A 12,472-nucleotide genomic window follows, 5' to 3' on the forward strand; every position below is an offset into this window, starting at 1 on the left:
GGGAAGTGACCATTCTCCTGTCCATCACCACCCCAGGGATGGTGCTCAGAGCTCCTCCAGAGGGTCCCTGGGTTTGCCATCTTGGATTCAAGGTTGGCAGGGAACTCTGGGAGCATCTGAGTGGCCAGTGTAGGTAGGTGACATCAGAGACCCCTAATGAAAGGTGGTCACTCAGCTAGGTGACCAGTCCCCCTTTCAGAATTATTTAGGGTCTCTCTTTTGGGTGGTTCCTCAGAACGGGCTTGCAAGACTCCGGCAGGATCCCTCTGCATCCTCCACTTCGACTTCTGACCAAAGAAACTGGATCTGGATGCTCGAGAACCCGACAAGCTGCATCAAAGAAGCACAACTCTGTCTGCAACATTGTATCCATTGCTGCTTCCAGCAACTGCAACATTTCCCCAGTTGTGCATCCTCTGAGAACAGCCTGTCATCAGCCTGCACAAGAAAGAAGGAATCTACCTTGGGGTGAAGGAGTCACTCCCCTGCATCTGCAGGCACCAACTGCAACAATGACTGGCTGCGTGGATCCCCTCTCCTGCTGAGCTGTGGGGATCCTGCAACACGGGTGTTGGACTGAAGTTGTCCTGACAGTCCTCTCTTCCAGCTGTCCAACATGGGTGGAGGTAAGCCCTGGCCTTCCCACGCAGGACAGTACCCCAGTGCACCTCATCATTTGCAGCTGCCAAGGCTTGTTGCCATCCTCTCCAAGGGATCTTCAGGCATCTTGAGGCTTCAACCCACAGCACTCCATCCTGCATAGCTTCCTAATTGGTTCGACTACAGTGTGGGACTCCTTTTTGTAGTACTGCATGAGCTCCTTCTTCGACTTCTGTGTCCCCGTCCTGTGGGACACCTGTGGGTGCTGCCTGTGCTTCCATGGGTTCTCTGTGTTCCTGGGTAGACTCCACCTGGTCCTTCCTGGTCCCCAGCAGCACCACTTTCTGCCAACCACGAGTTTTGCGTGTGCCAAGGCTTGTTGGTGGAATCCGAAGATGTAAACCAGACTGCAGTCTTCCTTCTGGCGTGGGACATCACCTGCATCCTCCAGGAACTTGACTCTGTCTTCTAGTGTGCACTGCTGACTTTTCTCCATCACCGTCGACTCATCTCTTGCACCTTTAGTCCGGTGGGTAGGGGTTCCTGCCCTTCCTGGAATCTGCTGTGCTTGTTGGACTTGGTCCCCTTCTTCCACAGGTCCTCTTGTCCTAGTCCAGGAGGAATCCACTGTTTATGTCTTGCAGTCTCTCCTGGGTTTTGCATTATTCTTCTTCTCGCCTAAGTGTGTGTTCTGGAGAATTTACTGTGATTTTCTCCTGCTTTCCTGGTCACTGGGGGGGGGGGCTGTGGTACTTACCTTTGGGCTTTCCTAGTACTCCCAGCTCCCCACTTCACACTCCACTTACCTAGGTGGGGGACCGACATTCACATTTCATTTTTTCAGTATATGGTTTGTGCTCCCCCTAGGGCCATTATTCTCCATTGTGATTTCCCTATATTGCACTGTTTTCTCACTGTTTGTATGCATATTTCTGCTTACTAGTGTATATAACTTGTGTATTACTTACCTCCTAAGGGAGTATAGCCTCTATGGTATTTTTGGTATTTGTGTCACCAAAATAAAGTACCTTTATTTTTGTAAAACTGAGTGTTTTCTTTCATGTGTGTAAGTACTGTGTGGCTACAGTGATATTGCATGAGCTTTGCATGTCTCCTAGATAAGCCTTGGCTGCTCATTCACAGCTACTTCTAGGGAGCCTGGCTTCCAGACACTGCCTACACTACACTAATAAGGGATACCTGGACCTGATATAAGGTCTAAGTACCATAGGTACCCACCACACACAGGCCAGCCTCCTATAGGAGCAGAATGGAATTCTATGAAGATAGGGGGCATTCAGAAAGAAACAGCTTGCAGGTAAGAACCCCCGACTTCAGGGCACAGACCTGGGGGGTTTAGGTCAGCACACCACACACGCTCAGCAGCACAGAGGCGGCCGGGTGCAGGGTGCAAACACATTGTTGAGTGCCCAATGCTTTTCATTGAGGAAACCCCAGGGGTCACAAAAATGATGCAGGTGTCATCCGGGGTGTCGACTGAGGAAAACCAACTACTGGACAGGTAAGCAAAAAACCCACTGGACATTGCTAGACCATCAGTTGGGTTCCCCAAGGCCAGGATATTGCTGATGCAGTGGTACCTTTCGGTGTTGGGAAATCTTCATCGGAGCTGGTCGCGGTCAGGGTGGGTCCTCTGGATTTATGCTGCAGGTGTCACTGTTTGTCAGAAGGGGTCAACCCACGGTAGACTTGATGTTTCTGCCAAATGTGGTGTAATTCCATTCAGTAGTTTTGGCGCTATTGCTGATCAAATTCCCTATGGAAAAATGAACAGGGAAAATGTGTTTTGGAACCTCCCCTTTCTCTGAGCCCCCCTCCCTTGATGGATCTCCCTGAAACTTTCCAGACAGCAACTGACTGTCTTTTGTTTTTGGAACATTTTGTGAAGGTTCATCAAACGTCTCCAAAGGCATTAGCAAAACAAAAAAATATATAGGTCCTAACTATAACTACCTAGTGTCGACCACCACTAGGTAAAATATATAGGGTTAGAGTGATGCATAAATTATGCAAAACAAACCAGAGAACTCTAGGTAGTTCCCAAGTTTAGGTGGAGAGCAGCTCCAGTAAAGAGCACCCTGCAACACCAGAAACACTCTGGATTTTCTCAACTCAAATGTCTGTTTTTCTAGCTAAGTTTTTAAGCACAGGATTGGCACAGTGCCATCCACACCGAGCTAGAAAATCACAAAGTCTTTTGCCACTTGTACAGCAACATTTTTAAGCATAGGATTAGCTCAGTGCCATCCTTGCCGAGCTGTAAAATGACAAAAGCTTTTCACCACTCCAGGCACAGTATTAGAGCTTTGGAGTGATAAAATACCATCCAAGCCAACCTGGAATAAGCAAAAGCAACCCCGTCACGTCTTTCAGTGTCATTACATTTCCTCAGAGAGTTTTAGCTTTATCCAGACACAAGTGAGCAACCAGTATGAGTCAAAACAAAACCCTTTCAGGGTTAGAGTGACGCATAAAATATGCAAACCAAAACAGAGAACTCTGGGTAGTTCCCACGTTTAGGTGGAGAGCATATGCAGTAAAGAACACCCTGCAACACCAGCGACACTCTGGATGTGCTCACCTCAAATATCTGTTTTTCTAGCAAAGTTTTTAAGCCTAGGATTGGCACAGTGCCATCCACGCTGAGCTAGAAAATGACAAAGGCCTTCATTATGACATTGGGGGTCTGTCCCGAAGACCACCGTGCTGGGGGCTGCCACAAGACTGTGGTGGCTGTGGCAATCCGTCCGCCCAATTATGACACACAAACACGAAATTGCCAGAACACAGCCACAAAACTGACATCGTCTGGCCAAACGATGGCAGCAGAGATGCGGTGCCACCACCCACACCACCAAGCTAGGACAAGACCGCGTCCCCCCAATGCGACCTGCAAATCAGCACAGCGGTCATAGCGCAGCGGTAATACATTAGGGGTCAGGACCGCAGCGGCCAAAATGGAACCTCCACTGCAACACAACACCACATAGGCCAATTCGAATACCTCACTCCGGAAACACATATAAACACCACATCCCCTCCTATAAAACACACACACAAAACCCACAACCCCTTGCCATACCTGACATACATTGCACCTCCACCCTGAAGATCGCACTTCACACAGACATCACAGGCACTTGCATACCTCTCATGCATCACACTTCACTTAAATATTTTACACTCATACACACACATCACACTCACCATGTCCCAACAAAAGAACACCCATTTCACAGATGAAGAATTAAGGACCATGGTTGACAAAATCATCAGGGTAGAGCCACAGCTCTTCGGGACACAAGTCCAGCAAACGTCAATGGCAAAGAAGATGGAGCTGTGAAGGAGGATCATCGACAAGGTGAACTCAGGGGGAAGCCACCAAAGTACAAAGGACTACATATGCAAGAGGTGGAACAACCTCAGGGGGAAGGTCTGCTCCATGGCATCCAGACACCAAATCGCCCTCATGAAGACTGGTGGTGGGACCCCACCACCTCCCCTGGAACTCACATCATGGGAGGAGAAGGTCTTGGCAATTGTGCAGCCTAAGGGTCTCAGTGGAATCCCTGGAGGACTGGAAACTGGTAAATCACCTGTAGTCCCCTTGTATGAAGTATAGCTGTAATGCATGCATCCCCATCCCCTGCATGCCCCCCTGCCCCATTAACACCAATCAAAAAATCAACACTCCCAAATGCACCCAATGCATGTACAGTATGAAGCACTATGACTCCCACAATCCATTGCCCTGTAGCCACCTAACAATGCACATTCCCCTCACATAACTACACCTGAGTCCTGAAGCATGACACATAGCACTCACCTCGCAGCCCCTGTAAGGTACATCAGGCAGATGTGATTAACAATCCCTGTCATCCACATGTGCCACTGAGAATGTCGTCAGACAACCAGTGTCACTTACAGCCAGTGCCGACCAGATGAAGACACCAGTGATGACAGCGACACAGGATGTCTGTAACAGGAAGACCTACCTGGCCCATCTGGGCTCTCTGGCAGTCCACCTCCACCGGCCCCACCCAGGACACCATGGAGCCCCCCACAACCTCTGCCACCACAACACCTGTCGTCCAACGCCCCCACACCAGTGTCTCAAAGCCACATCAATCCATAGTGTGCCCACCTGTACAGGGAGCTGAGTCAACACCCATTACACAAGACAAAGAAGGTCCTGGTGGAAGTGGAAGTGGGCAAACCGTGCTGGAGACACCGCTACTGGGGACTAGTGCCATTGGGAGTTCACCTAGGGGTCACAGGGTGGGGCAACCCAGAAAGCCACCTGCCCATGAGGCAATAGCAGAAGTCCTGGGAGAATACAACCAATCCCAGGACAAGATGGGGCAGTTATTATACCTGTTGCGGGAAAACCTGATACAGCAGAGGGCAGAGGGAGTACCACCAGGAGGCCACGCAGGAGAGACATGCCACCATGGCCTCCATGAAAGGCTTGACACAGGAGCTCGTCACAGTGCTGCATGAGTCCTCTACCCACCACCAGGCCCCTTCCACTAGCCACACTACTGACCAGCCCTCAACATCTGCTGCAGCTAGTGGAATGATGGTCATGACTGAGGATTCGCAAGCCACCACTGAGCCACCCCCTGTTGCTGAGGAACCCCCACGCAAATTGGTTGCTAGGGAAGTACCTACCAGAAGCTTAGCTGAAGTACTGCTGGATGAGATCTGTCCTTGTGCCTACATCTTCCTCATCACCATCTTCGTCACTCATGTTTCCTCCCTCCTCTGCCACCAATTTGTCCACTACTCCTACATCTTCCAGCAATGGGATGTTCCTCCTTAGTGCCAGATTATGGAGCATGCAGAAGGACACCACAATCTGGCCAACCTTCTGTGGTGAGTACTGTAGGGAACTACCAGAGATGTGCAGACATCTTAACCTTGCCTTCAAGAGACCAAATGTCCTTTCAAACACCCGTCTTGTCCTCCCATGAGCCTCATTGTACTGTTCTTCCGCCCTGGTCCTTGGATTACTCACCAGTGTCAGTAGCCAAGAGAGACTGGGATAACATGAATCACCTGTGGATAGGGTAAACCAACATTTACATTCCACAATGTCACATACAGACTGAGTCGTAAGGCTGGGACAACAGTAATGACATATACACTCATTATACTCACTGATGAGGTAGGCCCTCACTCTTAGCAGAGGCATCATCAACCGTGGGACACTGCTATTCCTGAGCATGTACGAATCATGGACAGACCCTGGAAACCTTGCAGTCATCTGGGAGATGTAATGGTCAGATAAACAGACCATCTGCACATTCATGGAGTTAAAGCCCTTACGGTTCCTGTACACTTACTCAGCAGCCCTGGGTGGTATTAATGCAATGTGTGTGCCATCTATTGCCCCAATCACAAGAGCGACATGTCCCAATATGTAGAAATCAGACTTCTCACTGGGCATATCTACAGGTTTGGGAAATTGAATGTAGCTGTCCATGTGTTTGACTAAGGAGGACAAGACATTCCTCAACACGTTGCTGAACGTAGGTTGAGACATGCCTGTTGCCATTCCCACTATCCCCTGGAATTAGCCAGTGGCCAAGAAATGGAGGACGGATACCACCTGCACAGTTGGAGGAATGGCTGTAGGTTGTTGAATGGCTGGCAGCAGATCAGACTTCAACTGGGTACACAGCTCCCTGATTGTAGCACGGTTCAGTTGGTAGTGGGAGATGATGTGGCGTTCTTCAATCGTTGCCAACTCAACCAGGGGCCGGAACACAGATGCATGCCTCACCCTCCGCAGTGGCCGGTATCTACACATGGCATATAACACATGTATGTCAATGATTATCATTCATGCATCCTACTGCAGGGTGACAAATGGTGAATCAACATCACATATGCTGCCACTTGTTGCATGCAAAGCAGTCTTCAATGTGCCGAGGCGTTGTAATTCCCATGTCAGTTGCACATACATTTGGGATTTACAATGGATGACAATAATGAGATGCTTGTCTGTCAATGTTAGTATATAGTCACCATCAATATGTAAATTCATTCCCACAATGTCATGTTGTCATTACCAGAATATGTGCACACTCCTAGTTCATGCTGCCTAATTGTACTTTACACTGTCACAGGGCGTTAACTCATCACATGTCCATGATGGAAATGAGTAATGATGCTATTAATCAATGTATTTGTTACAGTTGTAGTGCAAAATAGCTGCTGCCTGTCCTGCATGCAGGGGACAGATGTCAGTGAACTCATTCCGCCGGCATATGCCATCATGGCGGTAGGCGGTCAGAACCGCCGTGCAACTCCTCATTGGTTAACATTGATGTCTATGGCATACAGGGACCAATGACGATTACTGCCGGCGGTGACGATGCAGACCGCTGCGGCCGTGACCGCCATTTTGTACAGTGTATCTCACTTGACTTCTGACTCTCCAGCCATCAAGACCTCCACTGAGTGTGCTGCTGTGTAGTGTTCTTGGGAGCCAAGATGGTGCGTGTTACAGAGGATAGGGCCCCTGCTTTCACCTCCGAAGAACTGGAGAAACTTGTGGATGGGGTCCTACCCCTGTACACATAGTTGTATGGGACTCCAGAACAGCAGGTAGGTCACATTATAGTTATGTATGTTCCTACATGGGTGTGTAAGTGTGTAATAGTACGTGCATGCAGAATGTTAAAGTGGAGGGTATACCTACGGATATGACTGCTAGGAATGATGTGGAAGTGTGAATTGTCTACGATGCTGATTTGTATACTGTTGGTAGGCCTATGAATGTCGTAGGTTGTTGGGTCTACATTAATGTGCCTTTCCTTCTGTGTCTCCTGTGCAGGTCAGCGCCCATCAGAAAAAGGGTTTGTGCAAAGCCATCGCCAAGGAAGTGTGGATCCTGGGGGTCCATATCCAGCAGAACCCCCACTGCAGGAAGCGGTGTGTGACCTGAGACGCTGGGCCTAGAAGATCTCAGACCTAGTTGGGGAGGACCTCCCAATGAGGAAGGGGTGCCCGTTCGACCCTGACCCCCTGATGGCCCGCATACTGGCAGTGGCCTACCCAGAGTTGGATGGGCGCTTGAGGGCAACACAGCAGCCACAAGAGGTTGAGTGACATAGTACAGTTTGCTATGGACCGGATGGATGTGTTAGCCATGGGATCAAGAATGTCTAGTGTAGGTATGTCAGTCAATGTAGGTAGGTAACAGTTGTGCTGTGAACAGAAGGAACTGTGATAGGTGAGCATCTGAGCAACAGGTTTTATGGCATTTTTACAGTTTCAAGTTGCTGGATTTCACATGGACATACAGGATCTTCAGTTGGTATCCATACCTATCTATGCATGTTAATAATAGGTGACACGGGCAGGTATGTGAAGGTACAAATGTCACTCATTGACAGGATTCTCACAGTAATGGTCCTGTATACAACAGCCCTAACACTGTAGAGTAGTACCTGGATGAAATTGTAGTGGTATCACGATTGTGCATGCACATCAGAGTGTATGCACAGTGGGTGTAGGGAAATTTCCATTGACGTTGTAGAGAGTGCATTCAGGAATGTTCATAGAGTCATGCTATTGAAATGTACATACATGCAATGGGGAGTGGTATTTACCCCATGCTCCCATCTGTTTCACCCCTCCCCTCCTATTTCTATTATCCTAATCTTGTGTGCATTAGCATCAGCAGGCAAAGGAGTAGGGGCACCTGTGAGTGGGGAGGCTGCAGCCCACAGGACCCTGGAGGCAGAGACCACGGAAGCCGAGGGGCTAAGTGGGATGGAGGTTGAGGGGAGCACCACGGGGAGACTGGAGCTGACACTACTGATAAAGATTCCTCCTCCGATGGAAGCTCCCTGGTGGTGGCGGCACCTTCTGGGACCATCCCAGCACCATCCTTGTCTGCCACCCCCCTTACCATTACCGCCCCCTCAGTAGCTCCCCACCCAGTTGCCCGTGCCCACTCAGCCAGGAAAGTGGGCGTCTCCGTTGCTGCAGGCACCTCTGGCACTGCCCCAGTTAGCCCTGTTGCTCTCAATGCTGAGGCTATTGACCTCCTGAGGTCCATCTCTGTAGGGCAGTTAACCATTGTGAATGCCATCCAGGGCCTAGTATCCCAGATGCAGCAGACTAATGCCTACCTGGAGGGCATTCACGGTGCCTTGACTGGCCTTCAGAGATCATTTCAGGCTCTGGCCTCTTCATTGATGGCAGCCAGAGTCCCTAGTATTTCCGTCCTCCCTCCTGCTACCTGTTCCCCATCCCAAAGCCCTTTCCTCTCTCCCAGCGAAGCCAAACATACAGACAATCACTCATTCAAATCAACAGACAAGGTACACAAAGACAAACAGGCACCACAATTAACATCACAAGCATGCACACACTCAACACACAAAACCAGACACAACATCAGACACTACCACCCAGACTCCCCAGACCCTCTTCCCTTGCTGTCACAACACCACTCACACCTGCCACCACTGCATCCTCACTCCCAGTCCCTGTCACCACTTTGCCCTCAGTCACCACAACAGCAGACACTCCTACATGCACCCCATGCATCACATCTGCACTCACCACCACCGTCATCGCTCACACGTGCAGCACACCCACCTTACATGCAGACACCACCCCGACATTCATCCACACGACCTGTCTGTCCACTCCCACCCTCTCCCCCCCAGGACACATAAGTGCCTGCACTCAGACACTCTACATTCCTCCACCTCACACATACATACTCTGCAAACATCTGCACCCATATTCAGCACACCTACATGTCTTACGATCACTCCTACCTCCACTCCCAAACCTGTTTCCCAATCCATCCCCCTTGTTCCTAAGAAGCATTTCCTTGCCCGCCTGTACCTGTCCCCTGACTTTATCCCACCCCGTGTTGCCCCTTACCCTCTTGGTTTCCTCCCCAAGCCAAGTCCTTCCACCTCCAAGTTCTCCCGTGACCCCCCTCCTACCTCTGCTGCCCCTCCACCCCTGAAGAAGCCCTTCCCTGTGCCCAAAAAGAAAACTGCCCCAGAACATGGTTCCAAGGCCCCTGTCCCTCCATCAAGAGCAAGGGTGAAACTACCCCCCCAAGCCAAAGCCCAAGGACCCCCCTCCCAAACCCAAACCCCCTTTGGACTAGCCGACGGGCCTTGGTACTTTATGTCCTCGTTTACCTGCATTTGGCATTTATATGGATATAAAATACAGCACTCCTGTAAGTTTCCTTCACATATAGTTGTTGTGAGGAGTTTCCATCCATCTATCATGTGCTGTTCAATGTGCATTTCTAGGCGTTTTTTTCATTCAGATTCAATGTTCTTTCTTGTATTTGGGCATTGCATGTAGTGTTGTGTCTTTGTATTGGTTTGAGTGTCTCTGCATGTTGGTGCTATTGGTGTGGATGTGTTGTTGTGATCCGGGGTGGGTATATGTAAGGTGTGTGTTTGGCGTAGCTGTGTTTTGTGTGTCAGTCTCGGTTCAGGTGTTCTGTTGCGTGTGTGAACATGTGTGCGCACTGGAATCCATGCATGGTGTGTCTGTTGTGTGTCGGTGGAGCACTCTCCCATTGCCCCCCTTTGTGTGCTTTGCAGGTGTACTCACCGATGACGTCAGCTGTCACAGAGGAGAAAGGTGAGGAAGAGCGCTGGGAAGATTTCAAGGTGGAATTCCATGACTTCCACTGAGTCATCTGCATCCCTGGCGGTGAGTGGGTCATTTTGTACTTGCTCTTTCTGCCAGGCTTTGGGTGGCAGGTGTCGTGGTGGTCTGCAGTGTTGTATTAGGGTGGGCGGTGCAGTGGTTACCACTGGCCTGGGGCTGGCAACCGACATCGGTGGTAGTCTGGCCGCACTGGCGGTCCTGTCGACAAACTGGCTTGGTTTCATTGGTTTGACTGCAATGGTCCTAATATGGTAGTCTGTACCGCCGGCTTGGCAGCGGCCCATCCACCTTCGCCAGCGTGGCGGATCCGTTACTGCCAATGTTATAATGAGGGCCAAAGTCTTTTGCCATTTGTACAGCAAAATCTTGAGGTGAGCAAATCCAGACTGTCACCTGTGTTGCAGGGTGCTCTTTACTTCAGCTGCTCTCCACCTAAACTTGGGTACTACCCAGAGTTCTCTGCTTTGTTTTGCATATATATATATATATATATATATATATATATATGTGCTTCCTTCAAATATAAAATTACTGAATATATGTGTGATGCAGATATGGATATGCAAATATAGATAAACACACACATACATAAGTAGGCTTATTCAATGCCTCAAACAATTGCTGCATTGCAGTGAAAAGAAGTGCTTTACAGTGACAAGAAGTTAGACATATTAATGCGTATTGCAAGGTGCGGGGTTCCTTTTTCTACATGTGCCGCTCCTAGCACGGGGCAACAGTTAACAGATGTGATGCTGGGGCACAAGGGTGTGAGGCAGGATAAATGTAGCGGGCCCAGGACCCATCTGGCCCACCTAGAGACTCCAGTGGTTATGCCTTACTTTCCAAAATTAGTCATGTCACGCAACGCAATGAGCAGATGGTTTACATACAAATGAGTAACAGTCAGTGCCTAATGTGAACTGCCAAGCTAAGGCCGTCAATTATACATTGTACCAGCTAAACCTTTGTTCTCTGGGCATACCTAATTTTGAGAAGACTCACTTTAATTTTTATTCCTCTCAGGTTGCAATGATAAAAGCCATCATTTTGGACATGATGGAGCAGAATTTTTAGTACTGTCCCTCATGTCACAGTGATCATCTATAAGTGACAGTTTATGCATTATGTTAATCAAAGTACTAATAATTTGAATGTAGAGCAATGTACTGAGAAGCCAGGTTAGAGTGCATTTGCCTTAGATTACTCACTGAAACCTAGGTGGTACTGAGATTAAATTGCATGTTTAAGAATGAATCTCTCATTATGGTATATTTTAGAGCATAAACTAATAGTCTCTATTTGAACAATATTGAAATTTTCACAATAAGGGCCTCATTCTGACCTTGGCGGGCGGCGGAGGCCGCCCGCCAAAGTACCGCCGACAGAATACCGCTGCGCGGTCAAAAGACCGCCGCGGTAATTCTGAGTTTCCCGCTGGGCTGGCGGGCGACCGCCAGAAGGCCGCCCGCCAGCCCAGCGGGAAACCCCCTTCCACGAGGATGCCGGCTCCGAATGGAGCCGGCGGAGTGGAAAGGGTGCGACGGGTGCAGTTGCACCCGTCACGATTTTCAGTGTCTGCTATGCAGACACTGAAAATCTTGGTGGGGCCCTGTTAGGGGGCCCCTGCAGTGCCCATGCCATTGGCATGGGCGCTGCAGGGGCCCCCAGGGGCCCTACAACACCCGTTCCCGCCAACCAGGTTCTGGCGGTCAAAACCGCCAGAACCAGGCTGGCGGTAAGGGGGTCGGAATCCCCATGGCGGCGCTGCCTGCAGCGCCGCCATGGAGGATTCCTCAGTCCAGGGGAAAACCGGCGGGAAACCACCAGTTTCCCTTTTCTGACCGCGGCTTTACCGCCGCGGTCAGAATAGGCCTGGATGCACCGCCAGCCTGTTGGCGGTGCATCCGCGGTCCCCGTCCCTAAATGTTATAAATATGTGTGCACAAATACAGAAAGGCAGTTCTGCATCCCACTGACTGAAATGTATTACAAGGTCATTTCATTTAAAGGTACTGTAACATGAATGCTAACAAAGACTTATTAATGCAGAATTTATAGTTTGGATATTAAAATGTGTTTCATTTGAATGTATTAATGTACTGTTTTAATCCATTTGCATTAGCCTACATGAAGCCTGCTAGGCCTTGTATTCGTAATTGTGCAGAAAAAATCATCATCTTGAGAA

Source organism: Pleurodeles waltl, chromosome 9 (assembly GCF_031143425.1).
Source record: "Pleurodeles waltl isolate 20211129_DDA chromosome 9, aPleWal1.hap1.20221129, whole genome shotgun sequence".
NCBI classification, from domain to species: Eukaryota; Metazoa; Chordata; class Amphibia; order Caudata; family Salamandridae; genus Pleurodeles; species Pleurodeles waltl.